This window comes from Meleagris gallopavo, chromosome 5, assembly GCF_905368555.1.
Source record: "Meleagris gallopavo chromosome 5, MGAL_WU_HG_1.1, whole genome shotgun sequence".
NCBI lineage: Eukaryota > Metazoa > Chordata > Aves > Galliformes > Phasianidae > Meleagris > Meleagris gallopavo.
In genome coordinates, this window is record NC_139408.1 from 12,280,314 (window position 1) to 12,300,084 (window position 19,771).

Sequence of the window (19,771 nt, forward strand, 5' to 3'; positions counted from 1 at the left end):
AGGAGACCGAGATGCTGTCACGTGAGATAGACAACATGACTATCTGCAGAATCAAAATAGTTTCTTCTTTCAGACTCTGCAGTTTGAATCATAGAATCATAGCATCGCTAAGGCTGGAAAAGACCTCTAAGATCATCAACCATCCACCTATCACCATCCAATTTCTGGAAATATTTCAGATGAAAAACTAAAGCAGGGAAGGTGTTTTTATTTAAGTGCCTAATAAACAGGAAGGTTATTTTTTCTAATGAACTTTGAACCAGTTCTGAAATTCTTCTTTCAACAAACTGAAAGCACGCTGTCAAACTGAATGTGTTCTTTTGGGTTATCAATCATAAGTTAATTAATTCATTCATATTGTCACGTCTGCATTAAAATATTACAATTATTTTGAAGTTCATGCAAAGTGTTCATACACACTGGTATTATGAATGTGTTAACTCAAGTTCCATTTTAAAATATGACTATGGAGAAGGGCAAGTGTAAGATCTGGAATTAGATCTGATGGCTCTTTGTCCTTTCATCTCTGTGACAATACAGGTAATTGTATGCATTTAGTAAATCTCAACAATACTTTCCTTTGTCTCTGTTAAAAAAAATCCCTTTGTCTATGCCTTTTATCAAGGACTTCATTTGAAGATGTTAAAACTGGGGGGAGATATTTAGAAATAAAAAAGCTAGGCAGCCGACGTATAAAAAAAATTTGCTTTGAATCCATTTGCAAAAAGGCATCTTTTCCAGCTGAACAATTACAGATGAAATATTGTTCTAAAGTGTTCAGCTATTCCTTTATAAGGCTTTAATGGCCAGTGTCCTCCGGCATCACATCAGTGTGTTTGCATCTCGTCGTCTCTTGCTCCAGTCGTAATGGCTTTTCATTACTGCTGGAAGGTCGCTGGTGTAAAATACGAATGTCTTAACACGGGGTATTTTTATGTGGATTTGGGATGATGTAATGAGGGCATAATTGCTTCTGTGCCTTTATTGTGAGCACGTGCCTGATGCCTCTGCGGCGCTGCGAGTTCTGATCTCCACTTTGCACTCCAAGTAAAAGATCATCATTAAAACAGCTAGTAGCAAGATTCCCTATTCATGAAATGAAAGCTTAAAAATGCTTGGGGGAAAAAAAAAGTAGTAGTTATCATTAACTAACTTTTTAATCTTATAACCTGCTTTAAAAAAATCTCCTCAACCAGACTACATATGCTTTGGATGATTATAGCGTAGAATTAGTTTATTGTTTTCTATTTTAGGCAAACTTTCTTTTTCTTTCTTGCTTGCAATATTTCAGAAAGTACTGGCACTGCTAGTGAGAGTGTACGTGTTGAGCTCTAGCCAGCAGCAAATATTTGCAGGTGGATGCAATATCTGGAACCGCCTTAAGCGGTACTCATTTCCCACTACTACAAGACAGACCTGTGGTATGTGGTTTAACTGGTATTTAACTATTGTCTTCTGACTCAGTCTTCATGCTTTTAAATGCTGAACTATTTCCTGGTTCAGTGGGAGAAGAATACGCTGCAGGATAAGTGAACAGAAGGCCAGAGATGGCAATTACTGACTACGGAGCAAGCTTTTCCTCTGCTTCACCACTGCAATCTTCTGGTAAAATGCATCCTAGGTCTCCTTATGGTTGGGACTTCACTGCAAAAGTGCATATAGAATAATTCTTTTCTAAATTTCTAGAAGTTTGAGCAGCCTACAGAATTAAAGTACGTTTTAAGTGTCTTTTTCACTTGCACTGTTCTGTTTTTTTTGTCCTGCAGGAAGGTATTGCTCTTTCATAGAATGAATCACAGAATCACAGAATGGCCTGGGTTGAAAAGGACCACAATGACCATCTAGTTCCAAACCCCTGCTATGTGCAGGGTCACCAACCACTAGACCAGGCTGTCCAGAGCCACATCCAGCCTGGCCTTGAGCCCCTCCAGGGATGGGGCATCCACAACTTCCCTGGTGGAAGTTCTGAGTGATTCATGAAGCAGTCCCCCCTCCATCCTAGCAAACCCACTGCCCGCTCGCTAGCTAGCTTTGTGCTGTTATGAGGCAGAAGGTCATTCCCCATGACCTTTACCGTGCTCTGTAAGGTTATGCTTACATACACAATTCTCTGCAGTGCATTTATGGTTTGACCTGTGAGCGGTGTGCGCTGTGCTTATTGCTGTGCCTGCACTTAGGGCTGCTCAGGGCAGCTGACACAGTTGCTACTTGTTTATTTTTCAGCTCCTTTTAAAGATAAGAAGAATAGTAAGTTGCAGTGTTCAGTTCTGCCACAGACCAGTTGCTGCCAGTGATGGGGTGATGCCCTGCACTCCTGTTTCTGCAAATTTGGCTGCAGAAATGAAATCTGAGATTGTCTTAGAAAAGAAAAAAAGGGATGTAGAAAAGAAAGTGAGTATCTTATGTGCTGAGGTTCATTTAGAGTCTTTTCTACGTGCAGTATTTGTTACTGCTGTCTTCAGATGGCTTCATTTCAGCTGTGTTCATATGAGATTTGCAGTAAAACCTGGTAAGCTGAACACTGTTTCTTCTATGAAACAATGTGGAAAAGATAAGAGAGAACCAAACTTCAGTTTCCATTTTAAGCAATAGCCTGTTAATGTTTGCTCTACCGAAACAAGACATTTGCTGCTCCCACTTCCCAGAGATGTTGTAGAACTTCTGAAATCCTGCTAGAGGTTTGTGGGTTAATGACTGAGATCTTCTGGGACTTGTGGTAGGGTGTGATATCCACATTTGTCTGAGGGCAGAGGAGCTGCTCACCTGACCTAGAGGGTAGACAGGATGCTTCCAGAACGATGCAGCTTGTGATTGCAGGCTGATTGCAAGGAAGTGAGAGATGATGCAGTGCCTTTCCTTCTGCCAGCTGAACAAACTACCAGCATCTGAAATGGCTCTGATTTCCAGCTGTGCTCTGACGGTTTACCAAATTGAGTTTCACAGTCTCCCACGTGTGTGGGTTCAAACTATCCAAGCTCTTGGGGCAGGTTCTCTGAGCCGTGCCTTTGTAAACCAAGGCAAAGTTTCACATGACCACTGGTCAAAGTAATCTCCAATTGCTGCTCATTGTATCTTCTCTTTACACATTCCTCTCCTGGTTGTGCTTGACTGTTTTTTGTGACCTGGAGGTTGTCAATGTTGTGTACACAGCTAGTGCTAAAAGATCTCAGTGATGTTAGGACCTCTGGCAATAACTTCTTTAAAATATTTATATATATCTTTCTCAGCTGCTGGGTGCATGTAGGAAGTGAGCATAGTGCCCCACTGCATCTGTCTCTGCCAGGGTTCACTTCTGCCATGAACTGTCACAAATGAGAGCTGAAGGAAAACAAAAATCTTTGCTTGCACAACTTCCTGCATCCTACGAATACAGTATTCCCTTTCGGTCATGAATGGGTTATAAATCGGACAAAAGCTGGGTTGTGGGGTCTCGTCCCATTCTTCTCCGAGTGAATTGGTTAATTCTTGTGGCTTTGTAGATAGGAGAGGCATTTCTTGCAGCAGGCGCAGATGGGGAAGGCTTTCTTGTGCTGTGAGATAGACATTCACCTCTAGACACAGGGCAGCCTGTGGTAAACCACTCGATGCCCTGGAAAAGGGGATGGGAGCGTGACTGAGACAGTATAGAACCTTGGCAGGCGCTTAGTGGCCTGTGATGCTGAGTCTGTCTTGGAGCAAATCTGAGCTGTGAAACAGCTCCTCAGAGCAACGGGGACAGCAAAGGCAGTGGAGGGGCTGGGGAGCAAACTGCACCTGCAAGCCTGTCAGATCCTGTTGAGAAATGGGGACAAAGCCAACACTCATTATACTGAAATGCTGGGAAAATCAATATGTTGGTGGCTGTCATCAGACTGCTCTGGTTGCAAACTGTGTGCATTGTACATAACAAACAAACCTAGTTGTTGCCTTTGATGGCACAGCTAATGCTTGTTCTTGCTGAGGAAGAAAACCCACGGTTTGTTTACGGGTGTCCTGCAGCACAATAACCAGTCTGTAGTTTGTAGGAATTGGGTGGTGTTTGCAAGTCTCTGGCTTGAGATGTTCCTATCCCTGTTTTAATGTATTGAAGGGAACAAAATGAGAACCAGGTGGGGGCACAGCTGAGGACGCAAAAGGAAGTGTATGGGAAGCTAATTGAGTTTGGGCATTAGCACTATTTCGACATGGCCGTCTTGAAGACACCAAGAGCAGAGACAGAAGTTTCTGAAGAAAAGGAAGTAGGTTGCTGGGGGAGGATGACGAGTAAACACAGAACGGCCACGAGGAGCAAGACTTCAGGAGCCTGCGTAAGTTAACAGCGTGCATCAGCTGTTGAAGCAGTGCCCAAGTATGTGCCGTTTCATTACAGAGAGCTGAAACGTATTCATTTCTGACATAAACCGTCCAGTCCTCCTCTTCTTTTTAATTAGTTCCTGTTGGGATGAGACATCCCTTCCTGAAATGAGAGAGAGGTAAAATTCAACCCCCGCCCACAGCCCTTTGCGCTGTTGACAGCTGTGATAATACGACACTATTGCCTGTAATTTGGATACTTCTTAAAACTGGTAGGAAGCATTTCTAGGAAGCTAATGCTGAACTTATAACCTCACGTAGCAGAACCCTACAAGTCATATGCTGCTTATTGTAACACGTTGGTGGTGATCAGTAGCTGCTGGCAGTCAAAATCACCCAGCAAAGAGTGGGGTAACCTTGTTTATTGTTGTAGCAATGCATATGTAGGCAGTCTCTGTTCTAAGATACCTGAATTTGTGTTGTTTTTAAGCATTCGTCTAGGCGTGCACACAATCTGTATTTAGGGAATGCTTTTGTGGCAGCAAAACCTGGCACTCAAAAGTTAGAGAAAGTCAGAATTCAAGCTGCCTATTTAGCTTTAATCAGTGCCCTTCCCAAGGGTGGTGGCAGGGCACAGGGCTCATGCTACTCTCTTTCAGCCCCACTTCCTTGCTTTTGCTCACTGCTAGCCCTCTCATCAGAGGGAATTGCTGGGGGGAAGCATCAGCCTGCCGGGATGCAATCTGTGATAAAGATGCAAGATGTCTCTGTGCAGCTCCCCTAGTATGGCTTTGCCAAGAAGCAGGGCCCCTGCTTTTGTTTTAAAGCAGCTTTCAAGCTGAGGTAAATACCAGGCTGGCCCAGTTAAGAGATCTTTGCAGCCCGGTGGAAGCTTGGTGAAGCCAAGCCCTAGTGGTGCCCTGCCACGTCCAGAATTGAGATCCTTTCCGTTTAAATCCTGTTTTCTGGGCCTGATAACCCTATTAAGGCTTAAAGGAAGTGGAATCTGGAGCCATTCGGTGAAATCTTTTTGAATTTTCTTCGTGCAGGTACGGACAGTCGTGTAGCGATAAGCTGGTTTCTAAACAAAACACTCATTTCCCCTATGTCTTCCTTGTGTCTTTCCAAGTGCAATGAGTGAGTCATTTTGATTGCAAATCCTTCCCCAGTGGCCTTCATCGTTTACACTGTACCTTGTTAAAAATTGCAGAAACATGACAGTTTGTTTTATTTTAGTATTTTTGCCAAGATGAAACTTCACTATTACGTCTTTTTAAAAAGGCTGTTCCTGAGAGTCAGTCCTGTTCTTTACACCTCTCTCTCTCTCTGTCCTCTCCTGCCCACACTTCAAATCAGGTTTGAGTTCTGTGGGCGGAGTGGGTTTTAGTGATGTGGAGGTGATGGATGGTTACGTGCCATGGTGAAGAGGTGGAAGAAGTGCTCGTGCTTGTGACAGAATAGTGTTGTTGTTGCAGAGCTTGGATTGTAAGTGTGTGTGGTGTATAGCTCAGCTTCTGTCCAGATTTTCTGTTGAGCTTGTCTTTATTTTTTGATATATGTGGTTAAATTGGTGTTTATTTAGCTTGCTGAGGAGGGTGGTTTAATTGAAAGCAAAAATGGCCTTACTTTGCAGCCAGCTCTAATTGAATTTGTTTTCCTCCCTGATTAGTTTCCCCCTTTGTGTCCGCTAGACTTTTTGTGTGAAATTCCCATCGTTGTTGTGATGCAGTTCTGTTTTATGGTCTCAGAGTCCACTGTGTGCTGGTCAGAGAAGCTATAAAGCGTGATTACAAATGCATTTTTCAAATGGTAGGTTAAATATTACTTCAGCAATTCCTTCGGTCAGTATTTTGGAGTGATAATAGAGATCAGTGTTATTGAGCCCTCTGGCAATGTGTCTCTTCATAAGAGTGGAGAGTGAAGCACTGGAGAACAGAGAGCTGTGACATGCAGCTCGGGTGTGCTGAGTTTGTGCTGCTGTCTAATTGTAGGAGAACCCTACTCTTCTTTTATTGCTCTGCTTGAAAGTGATTTTTGGTACGGTCAGTTCAAGGGTATGTGTGTGTGTGTGTGATCATATACACATGTGTATATATGCAAAAAATGAGCCCTTAGTGTGAAGTAATTCAGGTTGGTATTTAGTGTTATTTGTTAAGTATCGAGTATTGTTTGAGATAGGCTAATGGAAAAGGAACTGTGTGCTGAGATAAACTGCAGGAGAATTAAAAAAAAAAAAAAAGAAAAAAGAAAAATGGGGGGAAGAAAAAGGAGACATGTACTTGGCTTAAAACATGTCCAACCCTAAGGTGATGTTTTTCAGGCACTGGGATTTTCCTTTCTGAATTGAGATTATAAAGAAGTATTTTTTATTTGCTGGGTCCATGAAATAACAGAAAAGAACCATAATAATAATAATACATTTAACTGTTCCCAAAATACAGATTTCAATTGTTTTACTTGTCCTTTGTGTTTGAAGAGGAATCTTGTTATAACGGGTTTTAACTTCTACAGCTGATTAAGAAACGATTAGTCTGACAAATCACTGCGTGATTAATTGCAGTGGTGGAAAAATGGTAAATTAAATGGAGAAGTGCTGGATTGCATTCACGTTAAACACTTCAGCAGGAATTTTATCCATGGAGAATGGCAGTGCTATTTCTCTTGGTCTTCTGTTTCTGCTCAGTGGACCTGGGCGGGGGATGTACTCCCTGTCTACCCACCTCTCTGCTGGCAGTGTGAACACAAGGGGCTTTTTCAGCCCCAGCTTTGCCAGTGTTGGTGTGCTTGCCTGGTCACTGGGGCTGCAAGCATAGGGTGGCTAGTGTTGGAGCTCAGTGGGCAGTGTGTTGGCTGAGCAAGGTGTTGTGTGCCTTCAGACTGCTCTCTGTGCCTTCTGGTTGTGCATCTGCTTTGCTATAACGTCATCTTTCTTTTGGGCTAGGCATGAGTTTGCTTCCAAATACATACAAAAATACATAATGTTGCTTATTTAAAAATCTTTCTTTCCAGAAGGCCCGTGCCAAGCAGCAGTGTGCCGGGGAAGTTCACTTGTAACCAGAGGGAATTTGTTATTAGCAGAATTGTTTGTGAGTGAGCAATGGAGATAGTGACCTACAGGGTTTATAAAATGTGGGAATCTGTCTGTCTGGCCAGCACTATAAATAAATGAGGAAGGCTTTAGGAAGATTGTCAGTTTGATGCGCCTTGTTTTGTTTCGGCAAGTCTCCTGTGCTTCACAGGCTCTGTTCTGTGTGTGCTGCTATTTATAAACGGGCGGAGGAAGAGTCTCTGGGAGGGGGTGATTCACAGACACAAAATAGGGCCATGAACAATGTTAACGCTGTGGCATAATCCGATAAAATCAGAAACTTGGATGAAGAGTGCAGCGCCGTTCCTCACAGGGGCTGTGCTGTGGCAGCTCGCCCTCCCCTTCCCACTGATCAAAAACACCAACTAGTTTCATTTCCATGGAGCCCAAGTCATGGTTGCCCATGCTGGCTTCAGAGGGCTGGGGTTTGCAGTCAGAGTGTCAGGAGTCAGGGTGGTGAGCAGTGACACTGAGTGTGTGCACAGCCTATGTAGTTCGAGGTAGCTTTGTTACCTCTGGGAGTAATACAGGTGCTTTACGTCCTTCCTCTTCTTCATCTTGATCGTAGTCACTGCAGCTTTTCTACAGCAGCACTTGGAGATGTTACTGGAGCTGAAGTGTGAGGCACAACATAAGCCACGTGTGTGTGTTGTGCATTGTTTCGAGGCTGTCTGACGGAGGGGAAGTGACTTGGCAAGCTTACCCGTGCTGCAGAGCCTATCCTAAAACTCAGGGCTCACGTGCAGGCTAGTGCATTGCCAGGGCTGCGGGATGTCCCAGTATGCCCAGCAAGTAATAATTCAGTGAGTTATGCAGGAGGGGTATGTGCAGAGATGAAAGGAGAAGGCTGCAGTGGAGGAACTAAAGATGAAATTGTCTGGTGGGTGGAGATCTCAAAGTGCTTCCCGTTGGAAGCCTGTTAGAGCAAAATCAGAAAGGTATTTCTGAGCTTTCAATCCACAACAGAGATGAAGAGTGTATATTTTTATACAAATGGAAAAAGCCCGCACAACCAAATAAAAATACACTGACAGCAATGTGCACCCATCATAGGCAGGAAAACCCCATCTTGTGCTTTCTCCTATTATGGGAAGGGTCATTGTTACTTTTTCTGGTAAAGAATCCTTTTTTTTCCTTTTTTTTCTTTTTTTTTTGACGTCTGTGGGAAAGGAGAATAGTCTGAATTGAGTCTTTGAGATGCTGTATTACAGAGAGTCACAGAAAATGTACTATGCAAATGACTATCTGCCTTATTAGATGCCTCAATAGAGTTCATTGTCTCAATATTGCTATTATTGGAGATGGATGGACACTACATGATTTTACCATCAAGCTGAAAAACTTCAGTGTTAGTCTCATTGCTAGGGTACTAACAGTGCACTGCCTTAAAGGAGAGAATTGAATTAAGGGGATTGAAGGGTCCATTGCTTTGTCCATTTTAGTTTGTCTTTCATAGACTGTGCATCATTTTAGGGTGCCATGACAGCCAGGGTTGTGCAGCGTAGGCCTAATTTTTTGCATCTTTCACTGCTAATAGAAAGCTAACTCTTTTGTGGAAAGAAAGTCTGGCACCTGCTGTGGTTTTGACTGATTGCTGTCATGGTGTTGGCTGGCAGTGACGCTGGCACCTTCCTCAGGTGGATGCTGGCTCAGTACCAGCTCGGTGTCCTACAGAAGGAGCTGCACCCCTGGTGTCAGCAGCTCGGGGCCGTGTTGCTCTTCTTCAGCTGGCTCCGTGCCTGGGGTGCTGCTCCCAGCCTCTCCCCTGAGCTGGCACAGAGCCTTGCTTACTGCCTGGGGCAAAATCTAAACCCTGAGAGCTGTTGATGTCAATCTGTCAGATGTCAGAGACTGCATTGGCCAGGTCTGTCCTAAACCTGCTTTTGAGATCTTGCTTTGGATGTAGAGAGTTGCATTACAAACAGATAAGAATACTTTTGTAGGTCAGGTGCTTGACTTTACAGCTAACCCACGTTGTGTGGTGTGTGTTTGGTTTTTGTTTTGTTTATCTTTTTCGTAATCCCTCCTCAAGCAGACATGGCAGGAATTTCAGCTATGAAGTTTTCAGAGTGGATGGTCAGCAATACTTTTTGTTGCTTTTCCTCATGTAAAATTTCTTTTATGCTTTTGTAACTGACTTGATGTGTTGCATCTGGCTACCTAGCAGAACAGGAATTTCAGTGAAAACTTAGGCTCAGGGACTGTGTGTTTGGCATGTCTGTGGCCCATCACGTTATTAAGGATCAGTCATTGAGTCTGCAGCTTAATGGGATTGGCCTGGACTGCTGTTGACTGTGGAAAAATGCGTCTCCCCTGAGCAGTTTTGGCTGTCTTAAATCTACCCTTTTATTCATTTACTTCTTGGTATGGGTAGGGAAACCACCCAGTTTCTGCTGCTGCTTTTATTGTTTTGTTAATATGCATGAAAGCTAATATGTAACTAGAAGATCCACAGGGTAATCAGGAAACAGTGACCTTAGCTTGTGTTTGCTTTTCTTTTTGGAGAGGGGGAGGAGACGCTGTTACTTATTAAACAGAAGTTCCTGACAGCCCCCAGTGTTGCCCACAAATAACCAACTGGCTCCATTCCTAATGTCTGTGAAGGTAGCACCTGTCCTGCGCTGTGAATTAATAATCAGGGATTTCAGTGAGTACACACAGTGTGAGCCACTGAAAAGCTTGCAGTGAGCCAAGCATACAGACGTAAGATTATGCTGAATTTGGAGGCTTTGTTTTGTGTGATTAGCTCACTGTAGAACATCCTGGGCTAGATTCTGCAAGCTGTCTGGGTATCACCTAGTGCTGGTTTCCAAGGACAGTCCAGCTGACCTCATGGCTGAAAATCCTGTTAAAAATGACAGCAAGAAGCCACTATGCTAAATTCTCGAGCCTTTGAGGTGAACTTAACTTTTCCTTCTTTCACCCTCACCAATGCTAACAGTGGGTTAATGGCTCTTACCTCTCCTTTCCCTTGGTCTTTAGCAGAGCTGCTTGTTTACTCTGAGATCTGCAATTGTTGAGCTAGCTAAATCTGCTCCTTAGTTGTCTTTAAATGTTAAGATAGAAAAGTTTGTAAGGAAAAACCTAAGCTGCAGAGTAAGGCATATTCTGTTCAAAGTATTAGTTCAGCGTGGCGTATATTATCTAGCTTTCAGTATTTCAGTGTAGTTTATGAAAGTTCTGTCATCTTTCCTTCCTTTAAATATATGAATATCCACTCAGAAGTTCTTCTCTATTTCACTTTTCCATTTCAATTTTCCACCCCCAATCTTGAGAAGTTGGTTTAGTACAAACATTTATACAGAAAGAGAGATGAACTTACCAGTGACTGCTGTAATTTGTCTTCATGTTTTCACAGAAGTTTTGGGTCTCTCTCAGAACAGTTACAGCTTCTGAGGGTTAAGTTATCACTTGGAGTTCTTTTGGATACTCTTTAAGCAGTAACTTCACATAAATTTCTCTACCACCTAATCCAGCAGATGTGAAGAAGTCAAATAGCAGTTGTTCGGTTTTGTTTTTTTTTTTTAAATGCTGCTTTTATAGTGTTGTGGCATCTAGCATGATGATTACTCAAAGTTCCTTAAAAAACAAAGCCAACCAACAAGCCAACCAGAAAAAAAAAAAAAACAAACCACCACCATCTATATCCTTCTGCTGGAGCTTTTTGGCAGCACTTTGGACCAAGTCAGGGTCACATTTGGTCTGCACTCATGTTGCATATTTCAGGCACAAAGCAGAGAAGGAAGAAAATGCTGTAGGAAACAGCCAGATACATCTGTAAAGCTGGAACTCTTTCTAGAGCACCAGGTATGAACACACTGCCCTTTCAGTATCTGAAGGGAGGCTATAAGAAAGAAGGGAACAGACAGGGATTGTTGTGACAGGACAAGGGGAAATGGTTTCAAGCTAAAATAAGGAGTTTTTAGATTGGACAGATTAGATAAGGAAGATGATTTTTACAGTAAGGGTGATGAGTCACTGGCACAGGTTTTCCAGAGAGGAGGTGGTTGCCCCGTCCCTGGAGAGGTTCAGGTCAGGCTGGATGGGACTCTGAACTCCCGATCTAGTGTAGGTGAACCATGGCCTTTGAAGGGTCTCTTCCAGCTCAACTGATTCTATGAAAATATTTTAGCAGGTTAAAATGAGAAGAAAAAAATCCCAATTGTTCGTGTGGCTTCTAGGCTATAATTCTGTTTATGCTGAGTTCAATGACTGGGGGGTTATCCTGTGTGTTTTCCCTCTACCAATGGAGGGAACTTTAAGAATATGCTGGAATAAAGATTTCAGTAGTATGATTTGTTCAGCATGTTGAGCTTTTCTTCCACTTATTCTCACTCTAGAAAGAACACCTTTGTTTTTGACTGACTGCATTAAGCACATATACCATTTCTTAAAATTGCTCATAGATTTATGAAGGGATCCATTTCTCCTTTCCTTTTTTTTCCTTCTTCCCTTCTTTAACTATCTACTGCGCCCTTCCTCTTATAATTTGTTTCTATTTTCAGTGCCTCTACCTGCCCCAGGTGACATTTCCTGCCTTTCCAATGGAAGACTGTGGGTCTAGTTGACTGGGAAAGTATGCTCTTACATCATTTGGTTAATGATGATAGGAAGTAGAATTCTTGGCTATTCTGACAACTCACTTGCCTGTTCCTTTTCTGTGCCAAAGGAAATGAGTTGTTGGTTTTGTTTCTTTCTTTTTTTTTTCCTCTGCTGCTAGCTTTGCACTTCTGCATGTGACTTAATTTTTGCTTCTTGCAAAGCTGGGTTTTCTTTAATTCTTGAGCTTGATCTGTTGAATCTTAGCAACTTTCTTAAGTCTCCTTACCAACCAGCGGTTTGGCAATGACTTGTAAAACAGGGAAAAGTAAATGACCTCACCTTGTCTTTAGGGCTTTTGGGTTTTCCATACATACAGAATAGCGAATTCCTCTCCAAGCCCTTGGTGGACCCCAAATGATTTGTGTCCAGTGATTGCTATAGATTCATCTTTTGAATAAGTGTTGCAGGAAATAGAATTATTGCTTTTCTCTCTGGGAAAGGGGGAGGTCCTTTGCAAACCTCGCTGCATTACTGAAGTTAGATGGCAAGGGCAGTGGGTGGGAGTGTTTTTGCCAGTTGTGGGCACAGTTCTCAGCAGAAAGATGCCCTGGATGCTGTTTCTGAGTGTTACTGAAGTACAGATGTCTAATTTGCATTGCAGGGCAAAATGAAGGTTGCTGAGTTTCCTCCTGCCTTCTTCAAGTTCTGCTGTTCTGAGCTGCTCTGCTTGTCACCTCTGCTAATATTACTCCACAGGAAGAAGGGCAGTTTATTTAAAACCAAGTAATTTGTAGAAGTTAATTTGTGCTGTATTTTTGACACTTACTTGAGGAATGCGTGGTAGTGTTTCTGTTGTGAATAAAACTCTACCCCAAGCTCTATGGAAGAGTAGTATAGGTGATCAAATACGACATTTTTCATCATGTGAGTCCCAACTGGTTTACTCATTTCAGTTGTTGGTGCTGGCCAAGGGATTATTTGTTCCTGCTTTGTGAGTGAGGGCAGACCTTCCAGAAATGCCTTGTACTGATGACAATAAACTGAGTTGTTTTCACTCACGTAACTGGAAAACTGAGCACTTTTGTAAATGATCCTTCTAAACGCATATCTACGCATCTAGAAGTAGTGTACACTAGTAGCTATGGCAAGAGAACTCAGTGACTGGATCTGTGTGACTTCAGACAAGCACTTGTCCTGCTTCTGGCCTTCAGCTGTGTTACATAGGCGGAAGAAGAAAAGGAAGGCAGGTAGGTGAGGAATGAGTGGGTTGCAGTAGTGATGTTTTTGAGATGCCCGATGGATAAAGAACATGCCTTCCTGCAGCGGGTGCAGCTTTTTCCTTTATGTTTGCAGAAGGGTGAGGTTTTATGAAACAGCTGAGCCAATCTAAAGACCATCTATTTCCCTGTGGTCCCCCAGTGACGTGTGCTGCTCTCTTTCACTCTGCTGGCCCGTGCCTGACCCTGTGTCAGGCTGAGTCAGATAACTTTACTGGCAGAGAAGTTTTCTGCCAGTTGAGCTCCTTAAACAAGCTCACCATGTGCTCAGGTGAGTGGCAGTGTATGTGTTTCTTGAATTGACCTTTTGCTTCAGCTGCTTAGCAAAAAGTCGGAAGGACTGGAACCCTTCAGTGTCTTTCGATGAGTGTATTTTCCATTCTTGTTGCTGCTTGCAACTGCAAACTGGTTACTTGGAGTTCACGCAGAGGTCAGAACATGGGAATCTACTGGCAAAATCATTTCTTCCTCCTCCAGTTTACATGAGGGAATTAATTTTTGTTTCTTATGTTGTTTATTTTACCCATAGACTGTTATCTGTTTCCTCAAACACATTTTGTTTCTTTTGAGGCTTAATATTCTTCTTGTCTCAGACATTTGTTACACATTTTAACAATAAAAAGGAGGAGGCCATTTTTCGAGTCTAATTGTAGTTCTGCTGGCAAGGAGTTATTGCTAGATAGGAGACTAACAGGCCTCAAATTCAGTTTTTACCAGTTAGTAAAAGCAGTGAAACATGCTACAGAACTCCATGCAGCTCTGACAGTCTTACAGTACTGTCAATGTTCTGCCTGTTTGGGCCCGTTTCACCTTTCTTTTGCATTTGTCTGTACCTGCAGATTTTCTTCCCTTTACAAAGGACCAGAAATAATAATCACAGGTTGGAGTGGGAAGAACAAAACTAAACAGAAGTTATGGTCTCCTGTTGCCACTTTCCACCTCTTGCCTATTTTTCCTACTCTAATTAAAGTGCCCAGCCACAGCATTAATGACCAACCTGTTGCAGAGAAGTACGGTGCTCCGTTGTTCTTAGTGTAAGGAAGCCTTTGTAGATGTAATTGGAAGTTAGATGGCCTATCAGCGGCAGCGTTCGCCTAATTTCAATTATGAGATTCCAGTTATTTAAAAAAATCAGAATGAAAGTAGTTTATGTCCCAAATCTTTTTGGATTATGAGAAGAAGTAAAAGCAGCAGATGTCTCTCTGAGTGTATGCAGACTAAATGTGTTGCTGTATGGGAGTTTGCATACAAATCTAATGATGAGGACCTGTTAGTCACAGAAACGTTTGGATGTTTACCCAAAACCAAGGAAGCAAACAGTTCCCAGCTCTGCCACAGCCCTTCCAATATCAAACCCAACTCCTCCTTCGGTGTGCTGCTGCCTTATGGTGTTTAGGGAAAAGAGAAAGAGCTTGGCACTCATTTCTGAGTGTATTTTGGTGAATCTTGTGCTAAAACTACTTGCATTCCCCTATGCTCTTCTTCTTTCCCTCTTCTCTGTCATTTTTCTTCTGAAACTGAAAACGAATTGGGAAGTGCTGAACTATCATCCTCACTCTGCAGCAAAAACAATGAAAAAGGGCAGGAACGTGTCTAATGACCCATGAAAGCAATAATCCTTGTGAGGAGTTGGTTGGGAAAATAGGTCACATGTCCTTTTTTTCAGTGTCTGGAGTGACTCCGAAAGTGTATAGCACTGAGGAAGTCAGTAGAAGCAGTTGATTCCTGAGCTCTCCTTGATTCCTGTGTGTGCATCACGGCCTGTGCAGCCGATCAGAAAAAGCTCAGGGAGCTCGTGGCAGACCTCGATTTGTTCTTGGATGACAGCTGCATGTTCAGGAAAACACCCTGAACTCAGAAGTCTTAGAGCTGATGTTTTGCTTAGCATCATCGATCTTGGGAATTGTCAGGAAAAACTGAAAAGGGCTGCTCCTGATGTCATTAATTTCCATAACTTGTCAAGGCTTAAAGGCTTGCTGATTTGTGCTTGCTGATTAGAGTGAACAAACAAGTTTTAAGTTGCTAAATTGTAAGGTCAGAGCAATTAATACACGTAGATATATTTCCAGAGGCTTTTTTTTGCTTGCAAAGATAACAAAAATTGCCTGTTTCTGTACCTGCAGTGATAGAAATCTTGCTTAAATAAACTGAAATGAAATACAATGAACCTTTTAAAAACAAAGTGTGGAAGGAAGGGGCAGCAATTTATTGGCTTTTTGTGTTGATAGCATGTTAAGCAGACAAGCAGGGAGCAAGTGACTTGAGAGGGCTTAGCTCGTGGTCTAGTTCAATGTCTTTTCTTTCAAGTGCTACTGTGTCCTTAAGGAATATGAGTTCTTTTGCCTGGATGCTATTAAAGACCTCTCTGCTAAGATGCATGCTCTGGTTAAATGCTGTAGAAACTGAAAGCTGTTAAAATAGTACTGTGTGGTTTGAATGTGATGTTAACTGAAGTTCCTTTGCGTAGAGATCCTCTTGGCTCCGGTATTTGGCCATGGTCAGCAGGCTAGTTAGATATATTTTTACTTAACTCCTACATTGCCATGCTTATTTTGTGTAAACTCTTCTTCCTACGATACAGCTGTAGTACTTCCATACGTAATTCCTTTCATGTCATGCTTGTATGTGCAAATAGATGAGAAGAAGGTTCCCAGGAGCGATTCAGCCACACTGTTAGATGATTTTCAATTGTAAGTCTGAATTGATTGAAAAATAACAAAACAAACACAAACAAAAGCACTCACAAGCAGAGTTTGAGTAGGTAACACTGCAACTTGTATTGCAAACTATGCATTTAATGTACCAGCCACCAAGGCACCGCAGGTAGAAAGCTGTGGTCCTGTTTGGGGCAACCACAGGACAGCTTCATGGTCAGGGCCTGAACAAAAGTTGTGTCAGTGGTTTTTATCACAGGGAAATGCCTGTGCTCTGGTGCAGCGTTTTAAGTAGTATGCTTACTCTGGAGCTTAATACATGAAATGGCATGTTCAAAAAGCTTCTTTAGATTTCAGTTTTGAAAATGGTTTGGTTTAGAACGTTGTGGAAAGCCACAAAATTAGCAGAGCAAATAAAGAGGAAATAGTGCTGACAGGTTTCATTTTCTTACCATAATTATTAAAAATACTGGCTTGTTAAAAACAAAAAAAAACAAAACAAAAAACAAAAACAAAAACAAAAAAACAAAACCAAAAAAACCTCACAGTAATGGCTATAAACTGCAGCAAGAGAACCTTAGCAGTAAAAGAAAATCTTGATCTGTCCTCATGTCCAGCTTGTCAGAGGCTGAGTGAAACTCACTTCTACAGTAAGCCCTAAGTTAGGAGAGAGATTACTTGTATTTACTGTACAACTTCTGGGAAAGGAGCAGCCAAAGCAATGTTTGGATATGGTGAGAGCTGGTACCCCCAGAATTTGGTTTGTACCTGGTGCAAAGTCTCCTTTTAATTATTGTTATTTAGAACCAAAACATACCTAATGCTGTAGTTTTGTTCCGATGTTCCTTTGCCATGTGCTCAGTGCCCAGCAGCTTGCAGCTGTTTTAAGGCAGACTGTTACTTTAAGAAAGACCTCGGAAGTTGTAATGCTGAAAGCTGCAGGCTGTGTGACACTGGGTTACGTGAGGAAAATGAGGGTCAGAGAGGTCCTTTCTGGATAGGTTTCAGAAAAAGACATTTCTAAGCGATTCCTGCTCTTGTCCCTGAGAAAACAAAAGCTGCGTTGCCTGCTGCTTTTGCCCCATAGCCAAAATGTTCCAGATCTCCTGACACTTGTTAAAGCTTGCTAATCAGCCCACTGGTCAGCTTGTGAACTTAAGGCAGGATTTAAGTCTCCTTCTACCTGTAAAAGGAAGGGTGATTAAAAATAATAATAATAATAATAAAAATGCAGGCTTATGTACTGAATGCCAGCTTTGCACATCCAACTGTGTGGAGCTCACAGATTCCCAGCTGGCCCCCCAGCCTCTTGCTCAGTGCTCACTCCAGTCCAGAGCCGATTCTGGCCGGCTTCAAAGAATGTACTTCAAAGGCTTTTGGCAGATGCAGAGCAGCATGGGCTGAGGTTGTAGTTTCCAGCTTCAGCTGAGCTAGAGAAGTCTTGGCTTCTTGGGAGTCCTGTTTTATTTTCCTGTTACTCACTTGATGCAGAGCAAAATGTAGGCTGCTTTTATGAGAGGCATAGAGGGTGGCATTCACCCTTCACTTGCATCATGAGGGGGAAGAGCTGCTTTAGTGTTCCTCCCCACAAAACCCAACAACCTGAAGCCAAAATTTTAAGACAGGAAGATGCAACAGAGCACATACTGAGCTGCAGCTGCGTAGGTATGTCCCACTCTGGCAGAGCAAAGAAGCTTGGAACTCAGCAGTGGAGAGAAATTCCTTATTCCCCATTTCCTCAATATATCAGGATCATCTTTATAACTGAAGTGCAAGACTTGATCCTGCCATTAAGGGATTTCATTCTTTCCTTTTTTTTTCCTTTCCCCCACCAATAAAGCTCATCTGATTTTTAACTACGTTTTTTCTGATATTTTCTTATAAAGCTCTAGTTCCTCTTCTCAGTTTCCTGACATCTTCTCAGCAACTTCCTATAACTTTAGCAACAATCAGCCCCAGAGAAGTGACATGCATGTCCTGCAAAAGTTGCTTACTGTATTATTGGGAAATGCTGTTTATTCTGGGTGCCAAATGTCCTCTTGCACAAGGGAAGCGTGTAGGTTGTGCTCGCAAACTTGTTCTGGAAACCTTGAGCAAGCTGGAGGTTGGAGCAGCCTTCTCCTCCTTGCACAGGAGTGATTCCCTGTGCAGCAGGGTGGGACCTGGGTCATGCAGAACCAGAATGGGCTCTGTTGCATCTTCCTTCCTTAAAATCCTGGTTTCAAGTTGTTGATTTTTGCAGAGAGGGACCCTTGTTCTCCTCAACCCTGAAGCATATGTAATGTTTTAAAGAATCATAGAATGGCCTGGGTTGAAAAGGACCACAATGATCATCTAGTTCCAACCCCCTGCTATGTGCAGGGTCGCCAACCAGCAGACCAGGCTGCCCAGAGCCACATCCAGCCTGGCCTTGAATGCCTCCAGGGATGGGGCATCCACAGCCTCCTTGGGCAACCTGTTCCAGTGGGTCACCACCCAGTATATGTGAAAACCTTCCTCCTTATAATGTCTGCCACTGTTCTTGATATAAAAACTATTCTGGCTTCAGGAGAAGCAGAGTAACAGCAGTGTTGGAAAAGCTTCTGAAAATTCTCTTAATAAAAATGAAGTGCGTGGGGGGAAAAAAAAAACAGTTTTGTGTAAGGTACTCAGCATCCTTAGTGTGGAGATACAGAAATATGTCTAGTGCAGACCTTAGCGTGTTCTCCACATCCTATGGTTTTTCAGTATTAATAGTTTCCTTTAAGGCAGTGGCCCTGGGGTGTGGTGTGGTTACAGCTACACACTTGCCTGGCTATTTATGTATTTAGAGCCTTGCTCTTGGCAGTGTGCTGCAGGGGAGGACAGTGGTTGAAAATGCTTGAAGTGGTAATTTTGCTCTTTCCCTGTTATTCTAAAGCACATCTCTTCATGAAGGAACGAGAGGTGATGGTACCTGCAAAAGCTAGAACTTTACTGCTTGGCCTGAGTATTCATCCAGAATCAATAGCAGGAAAAAGAAAAGATCTCAAATGCTGATTAGATTTTTTTTTTTTAAGCCATAAATACTATTTTCATACGTAAATACTGAACAGATTTTTTCCCCTCTTTATGACTAGCCATTAGTAGAGTGGAAGCTGGGAGCTAAGAGCCTGATCCTGACAAGCACTGTGTCTGCCCTTGCAGCCAGAGCTGGGGATGTTTGTAGTTCTCCACCCCAGCCTGGCATGTGCCACTGGCTGGGACTTGTGTGCTGGAAGATATTATCAGACAGGAACTTTTGATTCATTTTCATGAAGGAAATAAAATAAAAAATAAAAAAAAAATCAGGGAGTATTGGCTCCAGTCGTATCGCTGAGATCTTTCATTGTCTTAGTCTTGTTTTCAGAAGTCTTGATGCTGAGTGGTGATTGAAAAAGCTGTGCTGCAGGGTGGAGGCTTTCCTCTGCTTCTGCCCAGCCACTCGTGCCAGGCGGCTGCGGATCCACCCGCTCAGGGCTGAGGCTGCCAGCTTGGCCAGGTGTCAGAGCCACGGGGAAAGGCAGAGCACAGGAGGCCTTGTGCGGAAGAAATGCAAAGCTCAGATCAACCCTTGTGGCTGGGCCTCTTGCTATGTTTATCTATTTGTCATTATTTATTTGGATTCAAGGGGTACCCATTTGTGGAGATGATAAAGATGGAGAAAATGGACAAGCTTGGATAAATGGGCAGTGTTTTCAGGTGGTTGCAGGTTTGTGTCCTGAGCTCTTGAGCTGAAAACGGCTGATCTCTTGAGTAATTGCTGGTACGTAACTTGGTATAATGCCCCATGAAAGCTGTGTGTGTGTAGTTTGGTTTATGTATGGCCACTTTCTAACTACCTGTAACACAATATTTTCTCTTCTTACACAACAACAATAAAAATTGTTCTTCAAGCTTAGTTCTAAGGATTGGGTATGCCACAACTAGATCATGCCTAA

The 19,771-nt window shown here is 42.7% G+C and overlaps 1 protein-coding gene across 1 annotated transcript in view; it reads left to right on the forward strand.

Annotated features, from left to right (window-relative positions):
* PTPRJ (protein tyrosine phosphatase receptor type J) overlaps positions 1–19,771 on the forward strand; it is a 71,149-nt gene that overhangs the window by 7,702 nt on the left and 43,676 nt on the right. The window lies entirely within an intron of this gene.